The sequence below is a fragment of the Kogia breviceps genome, chromosome 6, assembly GCF_026419965.1.
Source record: "Kogia breviceps isolate mKogBre1 chromosome 6, mKogBre1 haplotype 1, whole genome shotgun sequence".
In the NCBI taxonomy this organism is placed as follows: domain Eukaryota; kingdom Metazoa; phylum Chordata; class Mammalia; order Artiodactyla; family Physeteridae; genus Kogia; species Kogia breviceps.
Window position 1 is genome coordinate 141,202,412 of NC_081315.1, and position 14,550 is coordinate 141,216,961.

Consider the following 14,550-nt stretch of genomic DNA (forward strand, 5'->3'; position numbering starts at 1 on the left):
TGAATTTTAAGTTTTGTGTGTTAAGGTTAATTTTGAGGGTCAGTAGGAAGTCTAGGGTGGTTACTGCAGGGGCAGTTCTAGATGTAAGGGTATGGTTATCAGGGGGACTGTAGTTGGGATGTTGTTGGAGTTGATGAATCCAGCAGACACTTCCCATTAGTAGGCGTTTGTTGGAGTTAATTAAGAGGGGGTTGCTTTCATTGATGGGGGTTCGGGGAGAGAAGCAGCGTTGGCCTAATAGAGCGAAGAAGATGATGAGGGTGCTGTAGGCAGCTGTGAGGGAGGTGGCAGTTAGAGTTATTAACAGGGCTCAGGCGTTGGTGTAAGACGTGTCGGCGACTTCAATGATCAAGTCTTTAGAATAGAAACCGGTGAGGAAAGGCATTCCTGTCAATGTCAGACACCCCATAATAAGGGCTGTTGTGGTGAAGGGTAAAGCCTTGAAAGGCCCCCTCCTGTTTGCCGAGTACCTTGTTCGTTGTTCAAGCTGTGGACAATGGATCCGGAGCATATGAATAGCATGGCTTTAAAACACGGCATGTGTGCAGATGTGCAAGAATGCTGGATAGGGTTTGTTGATGCTGATCATTACCATTAGTCGGCCTAATTGGCCTGAAGTGGAGAAAGTGATAATTTTTTTAATATCATTTTGGGTGAGAGCCCATGTAGCTGTGACTAGGGCAGTGAGGGCTCCTAAGCATAGCACTGTTGTCTGAATAAGTTTGTTGTTCTCTGTTAAGGGGTAGAATCGGATAAGCAGGAAGACTCCTGCCACAACTGTTGTGCTTGAGTGGACCAGGGCTGATACAGGCGTGGGGCCCTCCATGGCTGAGGCGAGCCAGGGGTGAAGTCCAAGTTGGGCTGATTTTCCGGCTGCGGCTAGGACGAGTCCTGTAAGGGGGAGGTCTGAGGGACTTTGGTCGAGTATAAAAATTTGTTGCAGGTCCCCTGTGTTTGAGTTAAACAGGAATCATGCTCTTGGTATAATGAGCCCGATGTCCCCAATGGGCTTATATCAGACTGCTTGGAGAGCAGCTGTGCTTGCACCTCTCCTCTGTACCATCGCCCAATGAGGAGGAAGGATATCGTTCCAACTCCCTCCCATCCAATGAAAATTTGGAAGAGGTTATTGGCAGTAACAAGGATTCGCATGGTGATGAGGAAGAGGCGTAGGTACTTGAAGAACGGATTCACGTAAGAATCTAAGTGTATGTACCATATTGAGAACTCCATGACGGACCAGGTAACAAATAATGCTACTGGTACGAATAGTATTGAGAAATCTATTTGGAAGCTAAGTGTTGATATAAGGGTTCGAATAGTGACTCAGGGTCAGTTTGAAATGATGATTTCTTGGCCTGTGTGGAGGAATATTATTGTTGGAACCAGGCTGGTAATAAACGCACGTGAGAGTGTATTTTTTGCGTATGATGGCTATTTGTCACTTTTGTAGAAATTTGTGTTAGTTATTATAATCGGGACGATTAGTATCAGTAGTGTGACCAGGGCAAGAGAGGGAGATAGGTCTATTACTTTTATTTGGAGTTGCACCAAGATTTTGGATCCTAAGACCAATGGATAACGACTATCCTTTAAAAGCTTGAAAAAGCCATACTGTTAGGCGTGGGGGCATGAATTAGCAGTTCTTGCAATACTTTCTCAGTAGATAAGAAGTCTCAGTCTTCTGTTACTAGATTGACACTCTAGTGGGTTTTTTTTTTTTTTTAACTATATTTACAATACAGGGGGCCCAGGATGATTTTGGGGTTTAGCGACAGGAATAGGAGGGGTAGAATGTGGAGGGCTATAAGGGCCTTTTCTCGTGTGAAGGAGGGTGTAATATTATTAATATGGTTGGTGTGTGTATTTACCGTGTTGTGTCATAATTAACATGTATATAGAATATCGGGCTGTAATTACAATGTTAGTTCCTATTCAGATAATGGTGAGATTTGATGATGAGAAGGTTGTTGTAGCTACGAATAGTTCCCCGATTAGACTGATAGTTGGGGGTAGGGCTAAGTTTGTCAGGCTTGGCCCGCAGTCACCAAGTGGGTGTTAGTGGGAGGAGGGTTTGTAGGCCTCGGGCTACAATTATAGTTCAGCTATGGACTCGCTCGCTCGTTTAAGTTTGCTCGGCAGAATAATATAGATGATGCGAGGCCACGGGCGATTATGAGAGTGGTGGCTCCTATGTAACTTCAAGGAGTCTGGGTGAGGATAGCTGCAATAACAAGTGCTATGTGGCTGACAGAAGAGTACGCGCTAAGTGATTTTAGGTCTGTTTGGCGGAGACAGATTGAGCTGGTTATGATTATCCCTCCTAAGGAGGGCATAAGAAAAGGGTATGCTATGAATTCTGTCAGGCACTACCTATGGTAGTGTGTGAAACACTGGCTTCAGCTACTGGGTATGAAAATACAAATCTGGAATAAATAGATACCCCTGGCAATATACTGGTGATACCTACTAGTGTCACCTGGAACCGTGGGTAATAGGACAGCTCTGGGCCAACGCTTAACTTCTCTGTTGTGGAACGAATGCTTGTTTCCCCCCTGCAAAGCGAATACGTTGAAACCCTAAACCCCAATGTGATGGTAGTAGGAGGTGGGCCCTTGGGAAGTAGTTAGGTTTGGATGACGTCATAAAGATGGAGCTCCCATGATGGGATTAGTCCTCTTACAAGAAAGGGAAGAGACACCAGAGCTTCTGCCTTTTGCCTTGCTAGAATCTAGGAAGAGGGCAGTTGTCTGTAGCCAAGACTGAAATCTACCAGCACCCTGATCTAGGACTTCCGGGACTCCATAACTGTGGAGAATATAGATGTCTGTTGTTTAAGCGCCCCGGTCTGTAGTATTTCATTATAGCTGCCACGCTAAGACGTTCTTAGTGGGTGACGCACGGCTGTCCTTCTTCTGTCTCTTACGTTTCTGTTGAAAAACAACGATCGTTACCACATTTCAAGCTTTTAAGTGCCTGAGATTAGTGGGATGCTTTTCTATCCACCAATTGTTTCAGTGATTAACTGCGTTCACACCACTCCTCTCACATACAGGAGAGACTTCTTTGAAAGAATGAATACAGGCATCCACTCACGAGTTCCAGTATTCTTCCGAAGTTGGAAAAAGACTCTTTTGAGATTATCAGCACGCCGCCTTTGATTTTTCCTTTTTAAACCCACAAAAGTTTTTATAACATAGCGCCCCAAATTGAAATTTAATTTTCCAGTTATCTAAAACCCATCTTAAACTGTACTGTTAATCCATTGTCTATCCCCTGTATTGCTAAAAAATATATACCAGGTAATTATTGTTGTTATCTAATTCTTCTGGATGCCATATAATTATTGTTATTATCTAATTCTTCTGCCCATTAAGCATATTTACCTCTTCCTTCTTTGGTCAAAGTACAGCCCTTAAACAGGGGCAGTATAGCTACCATCTTTAGATCATGTGCTGGTCTGGCATCCTCAGATAGAGATCATAGGCAAGGAGCTATTTAGCTTTGGGGTTAGTTAACTCCTCAGGGGTATCTAATGTAGGAATCAAAGTCATGCCAGTTACCTGTTTCTAAATGCAATATCTATTCCCAAGTGTAACCCCTGTAACAATGTCCTAAACATACCATATCCATTTGACAAGGTAACCCTTCTTGGTATTTCCTTTTCTGTTGAAATGTATTGTGACATAAACCATGACATGATGGGTATTATCTCAAATAATTTTCTGTTCTTCTGGTAATAGAAGTAGTTTCAACTGAAGCCAAAATAATCATCCACTAATTGTCTTTCAAAGGGTATATGTGATAAGAATCCGTCATTAAATTTCTAGTCCAAAATCTTAGCAGTCAGCATGATGTTGAGTTACTGACACTCTTAATATCATTCAAACATTTAGGTCCTAAGAAGGGTGATCAACTGTCCTGATTCGTCTGGACTGTATAAGTTTAGCACTGCAAGTCTTGAATGCCAGGAAAATCCACGCTAAGCTATAAAAGGTTTCAGTAGTCACTGTAGAAGGCTGAGGAAAAGTATTAAACCCATATGATGGGCCAAATACAGCGACTGAAAGAAACACTGTTTTTGGTGTCACATGGGTATGGTCTAGATTATATAACTTCCATAATCACAATCACTGCTTTTACCTGACTGCTGATACTGGTAACCATGATTTACAACTCACAGTAATAAATAATCCGTTGTTGAATCATTCGAAATGATGTGATTTAAGTGTGATATGATCACTTGTAGAGTACTTGTCGTGCCTTTTATTGCAATACTGCTGCTTTTATGTGTAACACTGTGAATGTTGTGACAGTGTTTTCTGAGAGTTCAGATAGTGAATATGCAGATGATTACCATACCAATGCCAGCAAGACTCGGATATCGCTGACAAAGAAGGTTAACACCTGGGTTATTTTGTTGGCAATGGAAGGACACATACAATGGCATTAGGACCCAAACAGAGCATACTGTATGATGTGCAAAAAGGAATTCAAGATTGGGCTGAGTGGAGAAGGAGGTATAAAATCACATAAGGGAGACTGAATCTCACAGGTCTCGGATGATATGGGCAAGTTCTTCGAAAGCGATGGAAACGTTTCTTGTTTCCCCAAATGCTGGGTCCAGACTAGTGAGCACTGAATTAGCTTGGACATACCGCATGAGTGAACATGCATCATCACGTGCTCTTCTCATGGCTTCCTTAAACGGGGCAGACTTGTATTTCCTGAGTCAGAGATTGTAACTATAATGTCCTCTGGGCAAGCAAAAGAAGACGTTTGGATAACAGATGTGTTGGTGCCTTATAGCACTATACCTGGATGAAGAGTGTCCCTGAGAATTCATATCTTTCCGAAACCTCAAAATATGAACCTCTTCAGAAGTAGCCTTTGCCGATGTAATCAGGTTCATTTAATCAAGTTAAAATTGGGTGTATTGGATTAGAGCAGGCCCTGAATCAAATGACTGGTGTCCTTATGAGAATGCCATGTGATGGCAGGCAGGGATTAGAATGAGGGGTTTATAAATCAAGGAAAACCAGGGACTGTCAACAAACAACAGGAACTAGGAAGAGGCAAGGAAGGATTATTTCCTAGAGCCTGCAGAGGCAGCATGGTGCTGTCAGTGCCTTGGTTTTGAACTTCTAACCTCCAGAACAGCGAGAGCATAAATTTCTGTACTATTAAGCCACTGAGTTTACTGTTACTTGTTACGGTAGCCATAGGAGACTAATACCGTCTAGAGCTCATTCTGTCAGATCGTACCAGCTGTCATGCTTTCTAGGATATATAAAGTGATGTGTTGAATAAGCGTCCAAAGATGTTCTCTCTAACTCTTAGATACTTTCACGTCAAAAAATGTAGTTTCAAATGAAATGCTCGTTTCTGTGAAGATTTTAGTGAAACCACAGAAAGCATAAATCAAAATATTGCTAATATCTTTTCAAAATACAAACTAGACTTTGTTTACCTCTCTCCATGTTGGGCAGACAGTGAAAACATAAATGTTGGCAAGTTCCATTCTATTTATAAATTTCATATCAGGGACAATGAAAAATTCTTACCTGCTTAATGTCTTATACATGTACACAATACTGCTAAATAGGGGTGTGGTTTCCTCACCTGTGATATTGAGGCTTTTGTAATGTAAGTCATGGATAAATGTGGTGTGTTTAGTAATGTTCCCCAAAGATAACCCGGTCCTAACCCCTGGGATCTGTGAATGTTACCCTATATGGCAAAGGAATTTCGTATTCGTGATTATTAATCTTGTGATGGTGAGATTTTTCTGGATTAGCCAATCAGGCTCATTAAACGTAATCACAAGTGTCCTCCTAGATGTGTTTCTACAAGAAGGCTTTCATTGTTGTGCTCCATAAAAAAGTGCTAAAACGTTGGCCTGCTGCATGGAAATGTTGTTCTAGAAATAGCTGTAAAGTGTAGGAAAAATAAAATTTCCTTCCCTAATTTGGAAATGCAGTGAGAATGAGAATAGAGATTACAAGATTATAATAAAATAGAAAGTTGCATGCTGTTTCTCTAAAATGTCAGAATTTTTGAGTCCATAAGTCTAGAAGAGAATGAACTAATAGCGTCTAAATTGACCAGTATTATATGTAGGCTGTGACAAGAATTCAAACTCTGGAAAAAAAATCAGTTTTTTTTGAATAACATTGTTTCAGAATATTTTTTTGATCACCAGAAAAGAGACAAGTTAAACAGGACTTTTCAATTTCTTTACTAAAACTAATTTACATAGAATGCAAATTAAATTTCACAAGATCAACCTCCTCTGTGCTTTAAAATAATTTTCCCTGAGAAAGAAAGGTTTAACTTTTTAAATAATATCCAGTGTGCTTACGAATTTTTAAAAATGCTAGAATTTCAGACTTAGTCTGTATGATGAGTTTATAGGTACAAACGGCTTAATTGGCAAACAGCTGGTGATCTACCAAAATAAGTCCATGGATACAAAGGGGGCATTTTTTGAGTACTGAACGCTAATTTCTTAATCTAAAAATCTGCTCTTGCTAGTAAATTGAATTCCTAAATATTTCATGTTCAAGTGTGTTTTTGAGATTATTTAGCTTGATGTTATCACATTAGATTGACATCAGGACTTGGCGGCCTGTGAGCTTCCTAAGGGCAGAGCTGCAAGTCAGTCGGTCAATTTTACATTTGACTATACTCAGTTTGCCACTACTGTAAGTTTCTTTAAAAAGAAAATGGAATGGACATCTGCCTGCTAAATGTCCTTCATACCTATACACTATTTTGACAGTGTTATTTGCTACCAAAAAAAAAAAAGGATGCAGGCAATTCAGAGAAGTATAATTTGAAAAATAGACTAAGTAAAATTATCTAGTATAATACAGGGGAGACAGAAACTTATAGTGGCTGACAGACTGTACGGTGGCTGCTATGTTGCCCACCTCCCACTAATCCTCACCCCTTGATTTGATAACAGATGTGTTGGTGTCTTATAGTATTATACTTGGGTGAATAGTGTCCTTGAAAATTCATATCTTTCCAAAACCTCAAAATATGAACCTCTTCAGAAGTAGCCTTTGCCGATGTAATCAGGTTAACGTAATCAAGTTAAAATTTTAAAAAAATTTAAAATTTTAAAATGGGACTTGTGACTTGCTTTTATTTTTTATTAAGACTTTCTTTAAGAGCAGTTAAAGGTTCACAGAAGAATCGAAGGGAAGGTACAGCCTTCCCTATTATCCACATGCACAGCCTCCCCTATTATCCACATCCTCCACCAGAGTTGTATATTTGTCACAATTGATGAACCTATATTGACACATCATTATCACCCAAAGCCTGTAGTTTACATTATGGTTCACTCTTGGTGTTGTACATTCCACGGGCTTGGACACCTCTGTAATGACATGTCTCCATCACTAAGATATCATACAGGGTATTGTCACTGTCCTAAATAAAAAGCCTCTGTGCTCCACTCCTTCATCCCTCCCCTCTACCTCCAATTGCTAGCAACCAGTGATCTCTTGATTGTCTCTATAGTTTTGCCTTTTCTAAAATGTCAGAGTTGGAATCATACAGTAGGTAGCCTTTTCGGATTGGCTGCTTTCGCTCAGTAATACGCACTTAAATTTCCTCTATACCTTTTCATGGCTTAATAGATCACTTCTTTTTAGTGCTGAATAATATTCCATTGTCTTTGTATACTGCAGTTTACTAATCCAGTCACCTACTGAAGGAAATCTTGTTGGCTTCCAAGTTTTGACAATTATGAATAAAGCTGCTCTAATCATCCATGAGCAGATTTTTGTGTGGACAGGGCTTTCGGACTCCTTTGGGTAAATAGCATGGATTGCAATTGCTGGATCTTGTGGTAAGATTAGGTGTTTAGTTTTGTAGGAAACTGCCAAACTCTACCAAAGTGGCTGCGTCATTTTCCACTTCTACCGGCAATGAAGGAGAGTTCGTGTATTTCCACATTCTCACCAGCATTTGGGACTGTCATTGTGCCAGATATTGGCCATTCTAATAGATGTATAGTAGGATCTCATTATCCTTTTAATTTGCATTTCTTTGATACGATTTGGAGCGTCTTTTCATATGATTATTTTCCATCCGTGTAACTTCTTTGTTGAGGTGTCTGTTAAGGTCTTTGGCCTATTTTTGTTAGGATTATTTGATTTCTTATCACTGAGTTTTGAGTTCTTTGTGTATTTTCAATATCTTTATCAGATATATTTTTTTGCAAACATTTTCTCTCAGTCTGTACCTCATCTTCTATTCTTTTGACATGTCTTTCACAGAGCAGAAGTTTTTAACTTTAATGAAGTCTAACTCATCCTTTTTTATTTCATGAATTGTGCCTTTGGCATTTTATTTAAAAAGTCATTACCATGCCAAAGGACATTTAGGTTTTCTTCTCTGTTATCTTACGTAGTTTCATAGTTTTGCATCTTAGATTTAGGTCTGTGATCCATTTTGACTTAAGTTTTGTGAAGGGTGTAAGGTCTGTATGCAGATTTACTTACGTGTTTATTTTTGCATGTGAAAATCTAGTTATTCCAGCACTATTTGTTGAAGAAACTATCTTTTTTCTAATGGGTTGCCTTTGTTCCTTTGTCAAAGATCAGTTGACCATATGTATGTAGGCCAATTTCTGGACTCTCTGTTCTGTTCCATCAATCTATTTGTTTACTCTTTTGCCAGTACCACATTGTCTTGACTACCATAGATCTTGAGTAAGTCTTGAACTTGGGTAGCATCAGTCCTCCAACTATGTTCTTCTCCTTCAATACTGTGTTGGCCCTTATGGGTCTTTTGCCTCTCCATATAAGCTTTAAAATCAGTTTGTCAATTTCCACAAAATAACTAGCCGGTATTTTGTTTTGGATTACATTGATCTGTAGATCAAATTGGGAAGAACTGACAGCACTGAGTCTTCCTATTCATGAAAATGGAATTCGTCTCCATTTATTCAGTTTTTCTTTCTGTTCATCAGAGTTTTGTAGTTTTGCTCATATAGATCTTGACTTATACCTAAGAATTCAATTTTGGGGGGTGCATTGTATTTTAAATTTCCAATCCCACTTGTTCCTTGCTAATAAATAGGAAAGTGATTGGCTTTTTTATACTAATCTTGTATGCTGCCACCTCGCTAGAATTGCTCATTAGTTCCAGGAAGTTTTTTGTTGAATTTATTTTGGATTTTCTACATAGGCGATCACGTCATACGCAATCAAAGGCAGTTTCATTTCTTCCTTCCCAATCTAATTTTATTTCCTTTTATTGACTTATTATATTAACAAGGACTTCTAGTATGATGTTTAAAAGTAGTGGTATGTGGGGACATCCTTGAATTGTACCTGATCTTAGTAGGTGAGTTTCAGGTTTCCCACCAGTAAGTACGTTATTAACTGTAGATTTTTTCATATATATTCTCTATGGAATTGAGATAATTTCCTTATATTCTTAGGTTACTGAAAGTTTTTATCATGAATGAGTGTTGGATTTTGTCAAATGTTTCCTGCATCTATTGATATGATCATGTGATTTTGCTTTTTTATAGCCTATTTATGTGATGGATTTTATTAACTGATTTTCAAATCTTGAACCTGCCTTCCACAGCTGGGTTAAATCTTACTTGATCATGGTGGAGAATTCTTTTTATATGTTATTGGATTCGATTTGCTAATTGAATATTCTAAGGATTTTCCCATTTGTGATGAGCAGTGTACCTCATCCAGAATAATCAGCTACACACTGAAATTCATATGATTAACCAGAATTTGTAACTCAACCTTAGCTTGATCTACCAATTGAGAATCAACATTATATCATCATTGTGTGTGTGTGTGTGTGTGTGTGTGTGTGTGTGTGTGATTGTCTGTACTTCCAATTTAATCAAGTATATATGTCTCATCTCTAGGCTCTGGCAATAAGCCTGAGAATTTAAATATCCCTATGTAAACACAATATTATAAACTCTAAAAGTATATTTGACTTTGTCTCACGTGATGGTGCATTGTTTCTGGCTCCCCCCACCCCAATTTTCTTCTTTTCTTAAAAAAATTTGAAGTTATTGAAAAGAAAGTGTTAGCCAAATTGAACACAGAATACTGATCTGCTTTAGTTTCTTACACAGTTTGAATAAACCACACATTGGGAAGAACTGATGCTATTGAAGGCAACACTCCATGTAATCTTCTGTAGTCTGAAGTTAACCAGGGGACTTCCCTGGTGGCTCAGTGGTTAAGAATCCGCCTGCCAATGCAGGGGACACAGGTTCGAGCCCTGGCCTGGGAAGATCCCACATGCTGCAGAGCAACTAAGCCCTTGCACCACAACTACTGAGCCTGTGCTCTAGAGCCCGCAAGCCACAACTACTGAGCCTGTGTGCCACAATTACAGAAGCCCGTGTGCCTAGAGCCCATGCTCCACAACAAGAGAAGCCACCACAATGAGAAGCACGTGCACTGCAACAAAGAGTAGTCCCCGCTCGCCACAACTAGAGAAAGCCCGTGTGCGGCAATGAAGCCCCAATGCAGACAAAAATAAATAAATGAAAATAAAGTAAATAAGTTTATTTTTTAAAAAAGTTAAAGAAAATAAATAAAGTTAACCAGGATCCATCACCTTTTCTCCAATAGCCACACTGGACTATTAAAAAATAATTGTGGGTACTGATAGACTCGCATCTAATATATCCTTAATTAAAGCTGAAATTTACTGATACTCTCTAAGTTATCTGATATTGCTTTAAATTAACCATTTGAGTGTGTTGAGGTAATTGTAAAATTTCTTATTTGGCATACAAATTAAAATAGTACGAACAGATTTGGAAACAGTTCAACAGCAGATTTGAATATCCATTTTCCAATGGTTTGGAAAGGGACTTAGTCTCCCATTCAAACATCTCTCCCATTACAATAATATACTCCGGTGGGTGAGACAGCAATCAGAGATAACATTTGTTCTTAAATTCTTTAAGTCTTACTCATACTTTGCAGTGTATTATAGTTGCATCACCATATACCCTCTTAACATAATTCTATTGCCCTTTAGGTTTTGATTAGTGGGTTTAGTTATGACAGTACTTTCTTCACCAGTGTCCAGAAATCCCAGTAAAATTTCTTCACAATACCTAGTCCATTTTATTAAGGCAAATGGACTTTGGTCCCCTGCTGGGGTTGTACTAAGAGATCCTAGCCATCCACTCAAATTATAACGTCTCCTTTGCTTCACACCTTTTTAATTGGCTCTGTTTGGAAGGGACTGTAGATTCCTCCTTTGTGTTATTATCACTTTTTAAAACGAAGGCTATAGCAAATTGAGTAAATTCATTGTGGTCTTTGTGCAGCATTAGGGGGTTGAGAGTAGCCAAACCACTTACTTTTTACGGCAATCCATTAAATTTTTAATAGCTACTCCATCTATCTCCTCCTCTTCTATGTCATCTTTAATTACCTGAACACTTCTACCTAGTTTACTTGTCCCAAGGATATTTCATCCGTTTAATTTGTATTGTTGACTTGCTCCTTAAATTGTAACTATTTTCCCATTTTTCAACCCCATCCTGTGGAAGCTCGGCAAGGAGGTACTCCGCAACATCTGTCACATCTCTCTGCCTTATGTGACTTCATTCTGACAATAGGGTCACATAAGGAGCCCAAGCAATTGGAAACTCTTTTCTCCCAGCATCTAACATCCCTTGGGTCAGAGGAATAGAATTAAGAAATACTTCAGTATCATAAAATTAATCCATATGTGTTTGCATCTTCTACTTTTTGGCAGCCTCAGAAACAGTATTCCATTTAATAGCTTAGGATGGATTTGGACAATTTCTTTCTTAGGCTATATCTCTACTTTATCTCACTCAACAGGTTGGGAGTTTGTCTGACTATATTTCCTGCAAAAGTTGAGATTAGGGAAGATCATCCTGAGTGAGACCAAATATGCCATTTCATTTGGTCTAATACAAGGGAAATCGCTCCCTGATCACCAATGATCTATTTCAATAATGTCTTAAAAGTAAGGTACTAATAGTGTTACACAAAGTGCCTGGACTATTTGAATCAATATTCCCATCTTTTAGGTGTCTCTTAATTCCTACCTCCTATAATCTGTATATTCCATTCAGTGATTTATTATTGGATGATGGCCACACGTTATTAAAAAAAATATGCCTATCTCTCTTTGGTGTCGTGTGTGTCCTCTTAACACACAGATTCATAGGCCATGATTTGAGGGCCTTGGCAGCCTTGAGATCTCTATCTTGTGTTTTCTCCAAAGCGACCAAAAGCAACCAACGTGCCATATTAAGGGGCTGCCTTCCTCCTCCTTTGAATTTTTAAAGGTCTGCTTAGCTATCCCCCTCTGTTGTGGATCTACCACCGATAAATGTTCCTTCCTTTCAGTTGCCACAGTGATTGAGTGAGGACCTCAAAGCGGAGGTTGTCAGGAAGGCCTCCTGCCTTTGCAGATTCTCCAGTCTGCCATCCCTCATCCTTCTTTATCCTAAACCAAGCCTTACAGCAATTACTTACATCATAGAGTCAAGTGTATTACAGATAACCTGCTTACAGTGCCAGCTGTAGCAATTAAACAATCAGATAATTGAAAGAACACCCATAGGGTAAACTCATTTATGGTGTTAATAAAGAAAACGTCCAAGCACAGCCTTTAGGGATTTTTCTCAGTTATACAGAATATGCTTCATTTTCAAACCACGTGATACGTCTTGATTTCAGGGGAGTCAGAGCACAAGTTGACTGCGGGGTTTCCCATATTCCGCTGGTAAAGTACCTAAAACCAGGCTGTGTAACCAGTTAAAGAAGGTCTAAACCATTAATTAATACATTTTTGGTAAACAGTGGAGACAAGTGTATAGAGTTGTCTCCAGGGAAATTGTGAACTTCAAACAGGACATTAAAAGGACTAGCTAGCACAGTTTATTTTTATCTTGGCCAAGGGTTAGAACCAGATTTTCAAGCATTATCAAACTTAAGCATGGAGCTACCCCAGACCAGATTGAAGGCAAATCTATTTTTATATACCTTTTCCTAACTTGCAAAGATGTTTTATTTATCATAAAAGAATGTTAAATTTTGTCAAATGCTTTTTTCTGCATGTATTGAAATAATTAGTTTTCCTCCTTTATTTAGTGGCATGGAGACTCATCGATTTTCAAAAATTTTTTATTAATAGACCTTATTTCTTAAGCAGTAATGAGTTTACAGAAAAGTGAACAGAAAGTACAGAGAGTTCCTATATGCGCCATCTCTTACCACCCAGTTTCCCACAGTAGCATACATCTTGCACTGCTGCTACATTTGTTACAAGTGATGATCCAACATTGATACATCATAATTAAAATCCATGGTTTAAATTAGGGTTTATTCTTTGTGTTGCATAGTTTTATGGGTTTTGCCAAATGCATAGTATCACGTATTCACCATTATGGTATCATACCGAATAGCTTCACTGCCTTAATAATCTCCTAATAATAAACTTGACCTATTCATTCAACTTGACCTCTACTCCAACACCCACCCCAAACCATGGGAAACTGTTCTTTTTACTGTTTACATTTTACAGAATGCCATATAGCTGGAATCATACAATATGAAGCCTTTTCAGACTGGCTTCTTCCACTTAGCAATATGCATTAAAGGTCCCTCCATGTCTTTTCGTGGCTTGAAAGCTCATCAGTTTTTATCACTGAATACTAGTGCATTCTGTGGACATGCCACAGTTTGCTTATCCGTTCACCTATTGAAGGACACCTTGGATACTTGGTTGCTTCTAAGCTTTGGTATTGTGAGTAAAGCTGCTATAAACATTTGTTGGCAGGACGTAAGTTTCTTGGTTTGCTTTGGACATAAGTTTGCAACTTATTTGGGTAAACATCTAGGAGTACAATTGATGGATCATACGGTAAGATTATGTTTGTTTGTAAGAAACTACCAGACTGTCTTCCAAAGTGACTGTGCCATTTTGCATTCCCATCGGCAGCATATGAGAGTTCCTGTTTCTCCACACCCTCACCAGCATTGTGTTGTCAGTGTTCTGGATTTCGACCATCCCAACCGTGTAATAGTATCTCAGTGTTGTTTTAATTTGCATGTTCCTGATGACCTATGATGTGGAGCATCTTTTCACATGCTGATTTTCCATCTGTATATCTTCTTTGTTGAGCTATCTGTTAGTCTTTGGCCCATTTATTAATCAGCTTGTTTACTTATTGCTGATTTTTAAGAGTTCTTTGTATCTTCTGAATATAAGACTGATTTTTTATGTTAAGCAAACTTGCATTTCTGGGATAAACTCCACTGGGTCAAAATATATTATTCTTTTTATATATTGTTGGATTTGATTTGGTAATATTTTATTAAGGAATTCGCATTGACATTCATGAAATTATTAGTATGAAGTTCATTTTTTGTGATGTCTTTTCGTGGTTTTGTGACCAGAGGAATCTTAGCAAAATGAAATGTGTTGGGAAGTACTTCCTACTCATCTATTTCTGGAATGTATTCATCTTGGCTTAGTCTTTGTTCTTAAATA

At 38.6% G+C, this 14,550-nt stretch overlaps 1 pseudogene; it reads right to left on the reverse strand.

The window, feature by feature from the left end:
- Positions 1–310: 310 nt before the first annotated feature.
- LOC136794384 (NADH-ubiquinone oxidoreductase chain 5-like) lies at positions 311–4,167 on the reverse strand (annotated as a pseudogene).
- Positions 4,168–14,550: the final 10,383 nt, after the last annotated feature.